Raw genomic sequence first — 14,851 nt, 5'->3', positions numbered from 1 at the left:
TGCTGAAGGAGTGTGTGTCAGATCAGATAGCTTAGACTGAGAGTCAGGTGGTGATGGCGCAGTGGGTATGACACATGTCTTTGGTGTGAGAGATCTGGGTTCAATTTCCACTTTGATACATCAACCAATGTGTCCCTGAGCAAGACACACATAGTTGCTCCAGCTATTTTAAGTCGCTTTGGAGAAAAAGCATCAGCTAAATGATATGTAACGTAATAATAGGTGAATTATTTGAAAGGATGTGTGTTATGTTATGCAAACTCTTTTGAAGTCCAATATATCAAGTCAAAAAGACAAACATGCCAAGAAAAATAGCCTTTGTCAGTCAGATAGCTTAGGGTGAAAAGAGCATCATTGGAAAACAGAAGATTGGTGTGTTCGAAACTTATGGGTACAATGACTTTTTAGACCTACTTTCCAGGAATGAAGAATTAAAATAGACAAAGAGAAAAGCTGAAAGCATGCATGGGACTGGTAGTCTAAAGGTAGTCTTCCTGCCTTGAGACCGTAAGCGACTACTTATTCTGACTTTTTTCAACATATACTATGACTTTTTTATGACTTTTTTGACATATTATACTATGACTTTTTATGACATACTATACTATAACTTTTTTATGGCTTTTTCGACATACTATACTGTGACATTTTGATGACATACTATAATGTGACTTTTTGTTTGCTTTTTTGACATACTATACTATGACTTTTTTATGACTTTTTCAACATACTATACCATGACTTTTTACAACATACTATACTATAATTTTTTCTTGACTTTTTCAACATACAATATTATGATGTTTTCGACATACTATAACTTTTTTGACCTACTATACTATGACTTTTGTTGACATACTATAGCAGTTTTTACATACAAAACAATACTATTATAGTATGATTTTCTTAACATACCAGATGACTTTTCTATTACTTATTTCGACATGCTATACTATGACTTTTTATGACTTTTTATGACATACTGTACTATGACTTTTTAATGACTTTTTCGACATACAGTACTACGAGTGTTTCGACAAGCTTTAGTATGACTTTTTTAACATACTATATGATTTTTCTATGGCTTTTTTCGACATACTATACCATAGGGGTGTAAGAAAAAGTATCGCAATATTTTATTTTGCAATACTGTATCGATTTTCAAAAACACAATATCGATTTTCTTTATTTAATTATTATTATTATTTTATTTTTTACAATTTTTTTTTAAGTTTACGTTCAAAAATATTCATGTAAACATACTACTGCAATGTTTTGGTATAAAATAGGTCATAATTGCTATAAACTGAATATACAGTATGCAATAAAAAACATATCTAATATATAAGGTTCACGTTTATGTTGTGTTTAAACCCCCTACCACTAGGTGGCTATGCTGAAACGCACCACCAGTGTCTCTGCCTAACAGTGCCTAGCAGTGCCTGACTTTTTGCTAGAAGCTAACAGGTAGGTAGCTATGGCTGAACTTTGGCCTACTTTAGCATATCAAACTTAGCTCACTAAGAACCTGTGAACCACAATCCCAAACTGGCTGGTTTGGTTTTCTGTGTACTGAATTGTTTACCTAAAGTAAACTTCTTTGACTTTTATGCGCATCATGTCTTTTTTTAAATATTAGTTTTTCTAAAATTATGCTTTAAAAAAAAAACAATATATCGCTTTACACACAGTATCAAAATATATTGCAATATATTGAATCATGACCCATGTATCGTGATACGTATCGTTATCGCCAGATTCTTGCCAATACACAGCCCTACTATACTATGAGTTTTTATGACTGTTTCAACAAACTATAAAATGTCTTTTTATAACTTTTTACAACATACTTTACTATGACCTTTTTATTAATGTTTTCGACAAGCTATAGTTTGACTTTTTTCAACATACCATCCTATGACTTTTTATCAGTTTTTCAACATACTATACCATGATTTTTTTATGACTGTTTTTGACATACTATACTAAGACTTTTTAATGAATTTTCCGACATACTATACTATTGCTTTTTTTATCACTTTTTTCAACATACTATACTATGACTTTTTTGACATATTATATCATGGCTTTTGTATCCCTTTTTTCAACACACAATACGATGACTTTTTTCATCATACTATGCTATGGCTTTTTTCTCTTTTTTCAACATACTATACTATGGCTTATATTATAACCTTTTTGACATACTATGGCTTTTTTTATCACTTTTTTCAACATACCATACTATGGCTTTTTCATCACTTTTTTCGACATACTATACTATGACTTTTTTGACATACTATACTATGGCTTTCTTTCACTTTTTTTGACACACTATACTATATCTTGTTTATCAGGTTTTTTTCAACACACTATACTATCACTTATTTCGACATACTATACTGTGGCTTTTTTTATCACTTTATTGACATACTATACTATGACTTTTTTATACATGACTGTTTTCATCATACCACACTATGGCTTTTTTTCTCTTTTTTCGACATACTATACTATGCCATTATTAATAACTTTTTTGAGATACTAAACTATGGCTTTTTTCGACATACTATACTATGGCTTTTTTCTCTTTTTTCGACATACTATGCTATGACTTTCTTTCACTTTTTTCGTCATACTATACTATATCTTGATAATCAGTTTTTTCAACACAATATACTATGGCTTTTTTTCTCTTTTTTCGACATACTATACTATGGCATTTTTTTAAAGTTTATTTACATATTATACTATTACTTTTTTCGACATACTATACTATGGCTTTTTTTCTGTTTTTTCAGCATACTATACTATGGTATTTTCTTTTTCTTTTTTCAACATACTATGGCATTTTTTATGAGTTTTTTGACATATTATACTATGACTTTTTCCAACATACTATAATGGCTTTTTTCGACATACTATACTATGGCTTTTTTATCACTTTATTGACATAGGCGATCTCGCACTGGGGTAAGGGGAAGACAGGACTGAAATACACAAACCAGTGGAGACAATGAGACACAGGTGCAACACATTAGGCCGGGGTCATGTAATCACACATGCGGGAGAGTAGAAGACAGGAAGTAAATCAAGACAACACATGGGGAGAACAGAGAATCTACAAAGTAAAACAGGAAATGGAAAAAACTAACAGAAAACAGGAAACAAACTAAAAACAGAAACTTGACACAGGAACGAGACATGACAACTATTTTTCTCTTTTTTCGACATACTATTATATACTACTATACTACTTTTTTATTAGTTTTTTGACATAATTACTATGACTTTTTTCGACATACTATACTATGGCTTTTTTTTATAACTTTTTTGACATACTATACTATGGCTTTTTTTATTACCTTTTTGACATACCTTACTTTGGCTTTTTAATCACTATTTTCAACATACTATTGCTTTTTTCACTTTTTTATCATACTATTTTTCTCTTTTTTCTACATATGGCATTTTTTATAACTTTTCTGACGTACTATACTATGACTTTTTTCATCATACTATGCTATGGCTTTTTTCTCTTTTTTCGACATACTGTACTACAGCCCATTTTTAGTACCATCTTTTTGACATACTATACTATGGCTTTTTTTTTTTATTATACTATGGCTTTTTTTATTACCTTTTTGACATACTATACTATGGCTTTTTCAGCACTTTTTTCGACATACCTTACTTTGGCTTTTTTCACTTTTTTCTACATACTATACTATGTCTTTTTTCACTTTTTTCTACATACTATACTGTGGCTTCTTTCGACATACTATACTATGGCTTTTTAATCACTATTTTCGACATACTATTGCTTTTTTCTCTTTTTTCTAAATATGGCATTTTTTATAACTTTTTTGACGTACTATACTATGACTTTTTTCATCATACTATGCTATGGCTTTTTTCTCTTTTTTCGACATACTGTACTACGGCATTTTTAATTACCTTTTTGACATACTATACTATGGCTTTTTCATAACTTTTTTCGACATACCATACTATGGCTTTTTTCTCTTTTTTCGACGTACTATACTATGGCTTTTCTTATTACCTTTTTGACATACTATACTATGGCTTTTTTCACTTTTTTGACATCCTATACTATGGCTTTTTTCGACATACTATACTATTTTTGTTCTCTTTTTTCGACATACTATACTATGGCTTTTTTTTCGACATGCTATGGCTTTTTCTAATCACTTTTTCGACATACTATGGATTTTTTTCTCTTTTTTCGACATACCATACTATCGCTTTTTATCTCTTTTTTTGACACACTATACTATGGCTTTTCTTATTACCTTTTTGACATACTATACTATGTTTATTTTCACTTTTTTGACATGCTATACTATGGCTTTTTTCACTTTTTTGACATACTATACTATGACTTTTTTATTACCTTTTTATCATACTATACTATGGCTTTTTCATCAATTTTTTTGACTTATCATACTATGGCTTTTTGTCTCTTTTTTCAACATACTGTACTATGGCTTTTTTTTCTCTTTTTTTAACATTCTATACTATTGCTTTTTTTATTACCTTTTCGACATACAACACTATGGCTTTTTCATCACTTTTTTCGACATACCATATTATGGCATTTTTTTCATTTTTTCTGACATACTATACTATGGTTTTTTTAATCACTTTTCCGACATACTATACTATGACTTTCTTTCACTTTTTTTAACACTATACTATGACTTTTTTCTACATACTATACTATGGCATTTTTTATCATTTTTTTCGACATACTATTCTATGACTTTTTTATCACTATTTTCGACATACTGTATTATGACATTTTTTATAAGTTTTTTGACATATTATACCATGGCTTTTTTATCACTTTTTTCAACACACTATACAATGACTTTTTTCATCATACTATACTATGGCTTTTTTCTCTTTTTTCAACATATTATATTATGTTTTTTTTTATTACCTTTTTGACATACTATACTATGGCTTTTTCATCACTTTTTTCGACATACTATACTATGCCTTTTTTTCTCTTTTTTCAACATACTATACTATGGCTTGTTTGTCAGTTTTTTCGACACACTATACGATGACTTTTTTCAACATACTATGCTATGGCTTTTTTTATCACATTTTCTGACATCCATACTGACATATATACTGTTTTTGACATACCATACAATGCATTTTTTATGACTTTTTCTTCATACCATACTATGACTTTTTTCGACATACTAAACTATGACGTTTTTTGACATACAGGATGCTTTTTTCCTTGGCAACTATCATGTTTTCCCAAATGTACAGATTTTTAAGACATTCTATTATCAAATAGCTTGATAAATAGTGAGAAGCAGTCATCAAGTCATCATTATTTCAGATTTGTTCTTGTGCATATTCATAATTTAATGTGTGTTTTACCAAACACCCACAGCAAATCTGGGGTCAGTTAAAAAGTTGTTTCAGTAAAGGCCAAGCAGTTTATTTATTTTAACCAGGGGGCCCCTCGCAGGTTTAGCCTACCATGTGTGTATGAAGTGTTTTTTGATAACGTCCAAAGGGAAGAGTGTGTGTGTATGCTCCAAACAACCAAAGTTACTGTAGGGTGTTGTAGAGTGTAATCAATCAACACATGTTCAGACAGAATCTTCTAGAAGTCCCTCCAGGTCTTCACACAACAGAAATTGTGTGAAGAATGAAAAAGTGAGTTTGAGAGATACACGTTTTTAGTTTTGGAGGTTCTATGTCGTCATTCGGCCCTGGTAAAGATAGAAAAACATGACATTTATGGTTATTGTGGATGCTGCCCATTATCTCCCATCACTCAGGACTCAGACACTTTCATTATGTCAGCCACAGACACAGCCTGACAAAAAGCATTCAGTGGCACCACATTTAAAGGTGATGGACTGGAGAATAAATACATGAACAAACAACTGCTAATGGATGGATTTGTTACTTTTCTTCTGCAGGCCAGTGCTCCCACCTCTCCCCTCCATATCCTCACCTCCAGTCATCAGTGTCTCTCTCCTTGAATCCGTCTGTTTTCCTTTCATCTTTTATTTTTAACCCTCAGGCATGCCTCATGCCTGACGCAAATGGGCACGCAACGCAGACACAGCAAACTAAAGTGTGAAAAGGCCTGGGCTGCAGACAGAGAGAGAGACAGTGACGGATATGAGAGAGGAAAATAGGCAGACATGGGGGGGCTTGTTAGGGACAAAATTAGGGAGAAAGACTGAGTTAAAGGCTGAGGACAAGGGATATGTGGTGATGTTATCATTCCTGATTTTACACATGCCTTGGAGTTAAAAAAAAAGTAACCTTCCTAAAACTTGTCACCTGTCAAACGCCACTGAAATACCTGCCAGCAACGTTTTGAATCCCCTGCCGTGGTGTTAAACGTGTCAAAAAACCTAAAATCATAATCAGCATTGTATTATTCCCACTTCTTCCCTCTCCCTCTCTACCCCATCCATCTTACTGAAAGCTCAACACACCCACTGGTTTGTCTGAGCAGAATGAAGAGGAGTTGCATATCAATCTTACATCACTCACCAGTCAGCCTGAGACTTTTCATAGAGGCACTGAATGAGCATCAACACTGCATGACGCACACCAACTGTCAGGTTGAAGTATTCATGCGCTCATGTGTGTTTGCATATATGTTAGTGGTGGGAGAAGTATCCTTTAAAAAGTAAAAGTACTAATACCACACTGTAAAAATACTCTGTTACAAGTGAAAGTCCTGCATTGAAAATGTTACTTAAGTAAAAGTATGTGAATATCATCATAAAAATGTAATTAAAGTATTAAAAGTAAAAGTACTCAATGCCGAAAAGTCCTCACATTTTAGAAACTGGAGACGATACAAACAGTTCTGCTAATCAACTAATTCAATTCAATTCAATTTTATTTATAGTATCAAATCATAACAAGAGTTACTGTATCTCAGGACACTTTACAGATAGAGTAGGTCTAGACCACACTATAATTTACAAAGACCCAACAATTCCAGTAATTCCCCCAAGAGCAAGCATTCAGTGCCACAGTAGCAAGGAAAAACTCCTTTTAGGAAGAAACCTCGGCCAGACCCAGGCTCTTGGTAGACGGTGTCTGACGGTGCCTGTTGGGGGTGTGATGAACAGTGGCAATAATAGTCACAATAAAGATAATGGAACAATGACCAGTAGTAGTTGTAGCAGTTCATGGCATAGCAGGGCACTGCAGGGCGTTACAGGACATAGCAGGGCACAGCAGAGCATGGCAGGGTGTAACAGGACATAGCAGGACGTAGCAGGGCACTGCAGAGCATGGCGGGGTGTAACAGGGCATAGCAGGGCGCGGAGCAGGACCACCAACTAAGTGTTTAATGGTATAATCATTTCAGCTGAACTTGTAGGCCTGTATATTGTTGGGTAGTTTAATTTATAATAAACATTGTATGTTATAAACTATATGTGTTTTGTGTGGAAAATCTTAATTTGTAAAGTTACTAGTAGCAAAAGATGTCAGATGAATGTAGTGGAGTAAAAAGTACAATATTTCCTTCTGAAATGTAGCGAAGTAGAAGTAGAAAGTGGAAGGAAAAGAAAAGACTCAAGTAAAGTACAAGTACCTCAAATTTGAACTTAAGTACAGTACTTGAGTAAATGTACTTAGTTACATTCCACCACTGGTGTGTGTGAAAAGAAAGTGCAAATATATGCAAATTAATTTGGGAATAGTTTATTTGTGTGGCTGCGGAGCAGAACTACAGAGGAAAGAAAGAAAGTTCTTTCTCCATATGGTCTGACACCTTCCCCTTTTTCCCTCCAACTTACAATAATGAGTTAACATTACTCACAATTGGACAATGAGACTAAAATTGTCAGTCCACTCCTACCCAACATACGTGTGCAATCTGTTTCCAAACGTATACATCACAATACCTACACATAACAATGGCAGCATCCAAATTACTGTAATGATTAATAGGCCTTCACGTAGGACTGTTATTCAAATTTCACATTAAAATTAGTACTGATGACACATTCAATTGCCGACAAAAATCAGTGACTTTGACAGCAATGAACAACACAGAGAATCCTCTGCTCAGTGATTTCATTTGATCTGCCTGTAACTCTGACTAAACTCATTAAGCTTGCTGAGAAACAGTTACAGTGCTGTTGGTGGGAAGGAAGATAATGACATCAGCCCACAGTAGGTACGGAGGACCAAACATGCCTTATTAATGAAGGAAGAAATTAATGAAATGATAAATACACAAAATGGCCAAATAAACGGACAAACAAATAAATGAAAATAAAGAAACAAATAAATGCATATAAAAATAAAATGACACATACAAAATAATAATAATACATCAACAAATTGTAAAAAAAAATGAATGAAAATAAACTTGACAAATATTTTTTAAATATATAATATAAAATAGACCAATGAATGAATAAATAAACCCACACAACACTCAAAGAATTCACAAAACAACTATTTATTACAAATGTTGTAACAATTTTATTATTAGCATTTTTTTTTTATTACAGTAACCACATTTTTATTAAATTTAGCCATCAGCTAAACTCGTCGTTTAGAGTGATTTTAGTGACTAAAAAAAAAGAATTCTAGAAGTCTAGGTGCTGGGATTTTTTTTTATGATTAATTTAATTTTTCTTTCAATATGTAATTTAACAGGGTGTAAAAATTGTGTTGAAGATAATTGAGATGACAATAAAAGTGAATATTAGATTTAAAAATGTCTTTCCAATATGGGAGTGTTAAAATATTGTTGAAGCAAAGTGCTCTTTAGATGACAATGAAATGTACACTAAATATAAAGTGTATTTATAGTTTATTTATCGCTTTTTTCATTCCCTTTTATCAAATTAACTATACTTTTACTTATATATATATATATTAAATCTTTATTTATTATATATTCATGATATTAATTTATTAAATAGTCAGGTTTGGTCCTCCATAAAGCAGCTCTCAGGAGAATGAGATGGGTCTGTACCTCGCTGATCATCTTATTAAATTCCACTTTACAAGCCGATAGATTGAAGACATCCTGCTAAAGTTTTTCTAATGAAACTACCGTCCCAACAGGCTTCCACAGTGAATGAGCTGTTGTAAAACCTCTCTTCTACGCAAATTGAAAATCAAAGTGTTGTTGTTAGCCTGCATAAAATCCATTCAGTTTCTGAGTGATCCTAACCCTCTGGGAGAAGAAATGTGATGGGAAACATGAGTTAAAGAAGGTGCGAGCACTCACTCAGTTGTCTTCAACAGCTTCTAATTAATGGGATATGTCTTTAGCACCGGTGGTGAATGACCAACCATGAGATGAGCCAATCAGGCGGGCAGAGCTGCTAAATCACCAGATGGAGTGAGAAGTGTAGCGCTGGAATTGGAAGTGAGAAGGTGCAGATTGGGCAGATATGTGTGTGTGTGTGTGTGTGTGTGTGTATGTGTGTATCCCCCCCCCCCTTCCCTCTCTCTCTCTCCCTCTACCCATTATTTAGCAGCATTGTACCTTAAGGAGCCATTAAGCTCTTATAAGCTATCCCATAATGCCCTGCTGCTGAAACAGTCCCAATTCACAGAATGACATCAGAGGGCTGGAAATAAGGCATGCCTGTGTGTGTGTGTGTGTGTGTGTGTGTGTGTGTGTGTGTGTGTGTGTGTGTGTGTGTGTGTGTGTGTGTGTGTGTGTGTGTGTGTGTGTGTGTGTGTGTGTGTGTGTGTTGTTTGCGTTGTTTGCGTGTGTGTATGTGTGCCAGCTTGAGCTCGGGTATGAAAGTTTATATGTGTGTGTGTGTGTGTGTAGTGTATGTTACGTGCATATGCATGTGTGCGTGTGTGTGTGTGTCAGTCTGACGTCAATACTCCTCCGATCCATATTTAACTGCATAGCTATGAAGGCTCAGCACCTTGTAGGTGTCTTATCTGAATGTATTTATAGACTTAACTAAACTGGGTGCCAGTGTGACAGGTGAAGTGACTAAAAAAACGAGTTTATTTCTGCAGTGGAACTGCACTGGAATCTGTTCTGATAGGGTTTTTACCGTAGCTTCAGAGCCAGATACAGAAATATTTCAGTAAGGAGGCATGCAAAAATGATGAGAAAAGTGCCGAAATGGAGCATCATCACATATTAAAATGAACCACTCCAGCCTTTTCCCCTGGTTACAAAAATAACTAGTGCTAAAGTAGCTTGGATTTGGGTCCACATTTTTTTCACATGACGTCATGAAGAGATATATCCGGTGTAAATGGAATTTAAGAGCACAAAAAAGTAACACAAATAGAAACATCAGGTGAAGGCAATGAGGCTATACATCATGTTTAACATGTTTCTCAGCTGGAAGACCTCCCCTTATTGTTTTTTTCTATTTCTGTTTCTCTCTCCTCCTTAGTGTGGTGACGCCTGCATGCTTCAGTTGCATCTACTGGAATGGGAGATATCTGGGAGGTCTCCTTTTGTTATGCAATATTCATTCATGTAATAATAACTGAGAGTTTCATTTGGTTCTCGTAATTGAATGACCCACGCCTGTCAGTCAATTAACTGCCTCAGGAGGGTAGCAGACGGGGTGGAGCCACATTTGAATCCTCATTGCAGCAAGTATTAATATGATAATGCTATGATGATGCTATATATCATCTTCTTTTCAGTTTGGTATGGCTAATTACTTTAAATTGCACTTTAACCATAAGCCTCAGCGGCTATTGCTATGTAGGATAAGCCTTTGCAACTAGGACGAAACACTTCAAGATCCTTCCAACACTGACCCAGAATCATAATCTATGAATTATTACTACAAAACAACACACAAGACAAGACAACACAAGCTTCAACCTGATATTAGAGGCGCAGGCAGCAGAATTTTAAGCTGATTGAATGTTTTTCACTGCAATGCTCCTTAGGAATTGTCTCTCCTACAGTTTGCATGACTTACGCTTCTAACTTTGACCTTAAATCAATGAGTCTGATTTGTTTTTCCACGATAGCTCAGATTCCATACTGATGATTCAGCTAAGAAACCCTTACGTTTATCCAAGTCTTCGAAATGCTCCAACTGCTCTAACTCCAACACTGTCTGTGCAGAAATGAATAAACAGGTTTGCTTCCAGAATCCTTGACGCCCAAAATATCTTCCCACCTTGATACCTTGATCTTAGACAACAAATTGGCCAATGCTGCCAAGTTTGGGACATAAGCACATTTGCAACAGATTCTCACACCCATCTTGTGAAATACGGACGCTTGGTCAGGTGCCTTTGTCGTTGCTATTGACGCTAAAAGTCTCCTTTAGCGTCATATAACACGCTTTAACTAAACGCATTTGGTCGGGACTATTGGCGTCCCTTTTGACGCAGTTATGTTAAGGAAAAGGTTGTGGGTGGGTTTACGTTTCCGTGACACGCGGGAATAACAGGACGGTTAAAAAAGAAACCAACTTTAGGAAACGTGCCGGCCGGGAGACGAACCTCCGTCTCCTGAGTGAAAGTCCAGTGTAGCTGCTGCTCTCTCCGGTACGTTATATATACAAACACGCTTTTTTCGTCGCTTCAGACGCTGACAGCCACTGTCCAAGCGTCCGAATTTTACGAGTTCAGAGTGAGAACGGGTTGGCATTTGGCAACATCTGTCAGACGAAGAATCAACCAGGAAGGAAATATTTGCAGAGGATTTGTGTTGGGTTGCATCGGTGTTGTATGAAAGTGTATTTTGTATAATTTTAGGACTTTACATAGTATTTTGCCAGACTGCCAAACTTGATATCAGGCCGTTTCTCTTTTAGTATCTTAAGTTATTGAGAAATCACTGTGATAAATAAACTGAATCAAACTGCTTTCTGCATTAGCACTGGATATTTGATGTGCTGAAAAATGACCCGATGAAGGAACTTTAACCCACTTTTTAGAGCTACACGTTTTGTTTTTTTTAAGATAATTTTTTGGGCTTTTCCGCCTTTTAATCGATAGGACAGCTATCCAGTAAGGGAGAGAGACAGGGGGAAGACATGCAAGAAGTCATCACAGGTCGGTCTCGAACCCTGGACCTCTGCGTCGAAGCATAAACCTCTCAGTATATGTGCACCTGCTCTACCCACGAATGAGCCAACCCGGCCACGCTGATACACATTTAAAACAGTGGGAAGAAACATGTTATGGTCTCATTAGACATGTGTTGTTGTATTTAAATAGAACGTTTGGGGATTGGTCAGCAGGATAGCTAAGGAGGAAAACAAGCAATGAAAGAACATCGTGAATCATATTGATGTACTGTACGCATCATTTCTGAGACAACAATAACTGAATTATACTCTGATGCAGTTTACTGAAACTTGCCTCATTGTATCTGAAGCACTCTCAGCAATCTGAAGGGCTTTCAGATCTTTCAGACTTTCTATAAATATAAAAGGCTAATCATTGCTGCTGTCAACCACATGGCACAGAGGGAATGTGCAGATGACACTCTGAATGATGTAGTTTGGTGTTTTTGAATATTTGATCAGCCTTAGAGGAAGAAGTAAGCACTGCATGATTGAACTCATTTTATAAAAAGAAAGTGCGAGTGCTAAAATGTGGTCAAGTCCATTTTGGTGCTGACGTTTGCAGACCATCACTATTCTCTTTGCTGAGAAAGATTAATAATGCATGAAATCACAGAAAGCTTTAAAACATAATGTGCTATGGTAGAGGACATGGAGTGCTTACTTCTTTCACACATTAACGATGTTGGTCCAAATTGTTTCTTCAGTAGAAATGAAATCTGTGTCTCTGCAGAAAGCATTTTGTTGAGTGCATGGACTGGGGATAGAAATCTCAAATTATCTCTAGATGGGCTCCAACAATACCAAATCCAGTGAGCTGATTGATTCTTCAAGTCATGTGAAGTGTGTTTGAAGTACTGTAGCTAAGTCAATACAGGTGCATTTTTTAAAATGTTCTGAAAAATAGAACACAGATATCCTGGATATGTTTTGAATGTGCAGAATGTTTTGAACATGAGCAGAAATCGCACGTAATCGAACGTAACTGGCACACTGCGCAAGCATCAACACTTAAGTTAGCAGCTAGCTAGCTATGAAGGGTTAAAAAGGTTATGGTTAGGGTTACATCTTGTTACTACGAAGGCGAGTCACGTTTTCATGTGTAATGAATTATAAAGTAGATTATTGCTGCGTTGGCCTATATATTCACTACAACATCGTGTTGTTGCAGTCAGGGTTCAAATAACCGCCTGTGTGTTAACGCTTTCAAAGTATGCCAGTTACGTTCGGTAACTACATTCTAGCATCTGCAGGTTCAGTCTGAGATTCCGGTGTGTTTTGCTAGTAGCGTGGATGTAGCCTCAAGCAGCGATGAGAAGTGGGCTACAGAGGTCTGGTAAGCTCACTTCTAACTCCACCGCTTTGAAGTTTTTTACACTTGTAGTTTTCAGCTTGATAATACATTATTTTATCAGTCTTTTCTGTATATGCAGAAGTACTCCCCAACACTTGGTTTGTGTAAAATTGGTAGCGTTATCCATTAACACCTTTTTTGGCCACTTGGGGGCAGCATACACAAGCCATAAACGCTACTTTGACAAATTATCTGCTTTAAAGGGGCGCTATGCAGTTTTGGCAATTTCTTCACTGTTTTGCTTTCGCTTTTTGCTCGCAGGTTTCTCTATAGAGCCCCCCCTACAGGTTTCTCTATAGAGCCCCCCCTACAGGTTTCTCTATAGAGCTCCCCCTACAGGTTTCTCTATAGAGCCCCCCCTACAGGTTTCTCTATAGAGCTCCCCCTACAGGTTTCTCTATAGAGCCCCCTACAGGTTTCTCTATAGAGCTCCCCCTACAGGTTTCTCTATAGAGCCCCCCTACAGGTTTCTCTATAGAGCCCCCTACAGGTTTCTCTATAGAGCTCCCCTACAGGTTTCTCTATAGAGCTCCCCCTACAGGTTTCTCTATAGAGCCCCCTACAGGTTTCTCTATAGAGCTCCCCCTACAGGTTTCTCTATAGAGCTCCCCCACAGGTTTCTCTATAGAGCTCCCCCTACAGGTTTCTCTGGAAGAGCCCCCCCAGGTTTCTCTATAGAGCTCCCCTACAGGTTTCTCTATAGAGCTCCCCTACAGGTTTCTCTATAGAGCCCCCCCTACAGGTTTCTCTATAGAGCTCCCCCTACAGGTTTCTCTATAGAGCTCCCCCTACAGGTTTCTCTATAGAGCTCCCCCTACAGCTTCGGAATAGATATTTGGCAACACTGTGTAAAAACTTGCTCGGTCAGTCTGCCGTTTCCTCTTTCTCTGTTCCTCTGACAATGCTTTCCTAGCGCTCTACTTCTTTTTTGCCCGCTCACCCATGACGATAGTGTGAAAAACTCCATTGCTACCTTGTTGTTATAGCTAGCCGGTTCCTGTATGTGTGCAGTGCCATTACGCAATTCGTTACCTGATATCATGCAATACTTCCTGGCTCGCCGGCCAAAAGTTGCAAGGGTGGTTTTTCCGTGCGGGGCTTAGCGCCGCCCGTGACGATTGTGATCGTTTTAAAGAAATGGCAATAAGCCAGAGCACGTTTTTCTCCCATCCAGGAATGCTGTGTGGACTAGCCAGACCCTCCTTCACTCCGCAGCATGTGGATGGTTTGGCAAAGCGAGACTGTTTCTGTTCACCTGATGAATGTGAGTCCTCCAACTCCTGAGGGAAATATCATATCTTGATGCTTTTGGGACATCACAACCATATCTGTTAAATAAGATGTCATTTCAAATGGAATAGGGTGTGAGATGCTTTATTGGGGTTTAAGGTTGATGAAGCAACAGTTTATTTTCTGTTTCAGATCACCCACCACA

This window comes from Perca fluviatilis, chromosome 1 (assembly GCF_010015445.1).
Source record: "Perca fluviatilis chromosome 1, GENO_Pfluv_1.0, whole genome shotgun sequence".
Classification (NCBI taxonomy): Eukaryota; Metazoa; Chordata; class Actinopteri; order Perciformes; family Percidae; genus Perca; species Perca fluviatilis.
Note: the sequence above shows the minus strand (reverse complement) of the source record.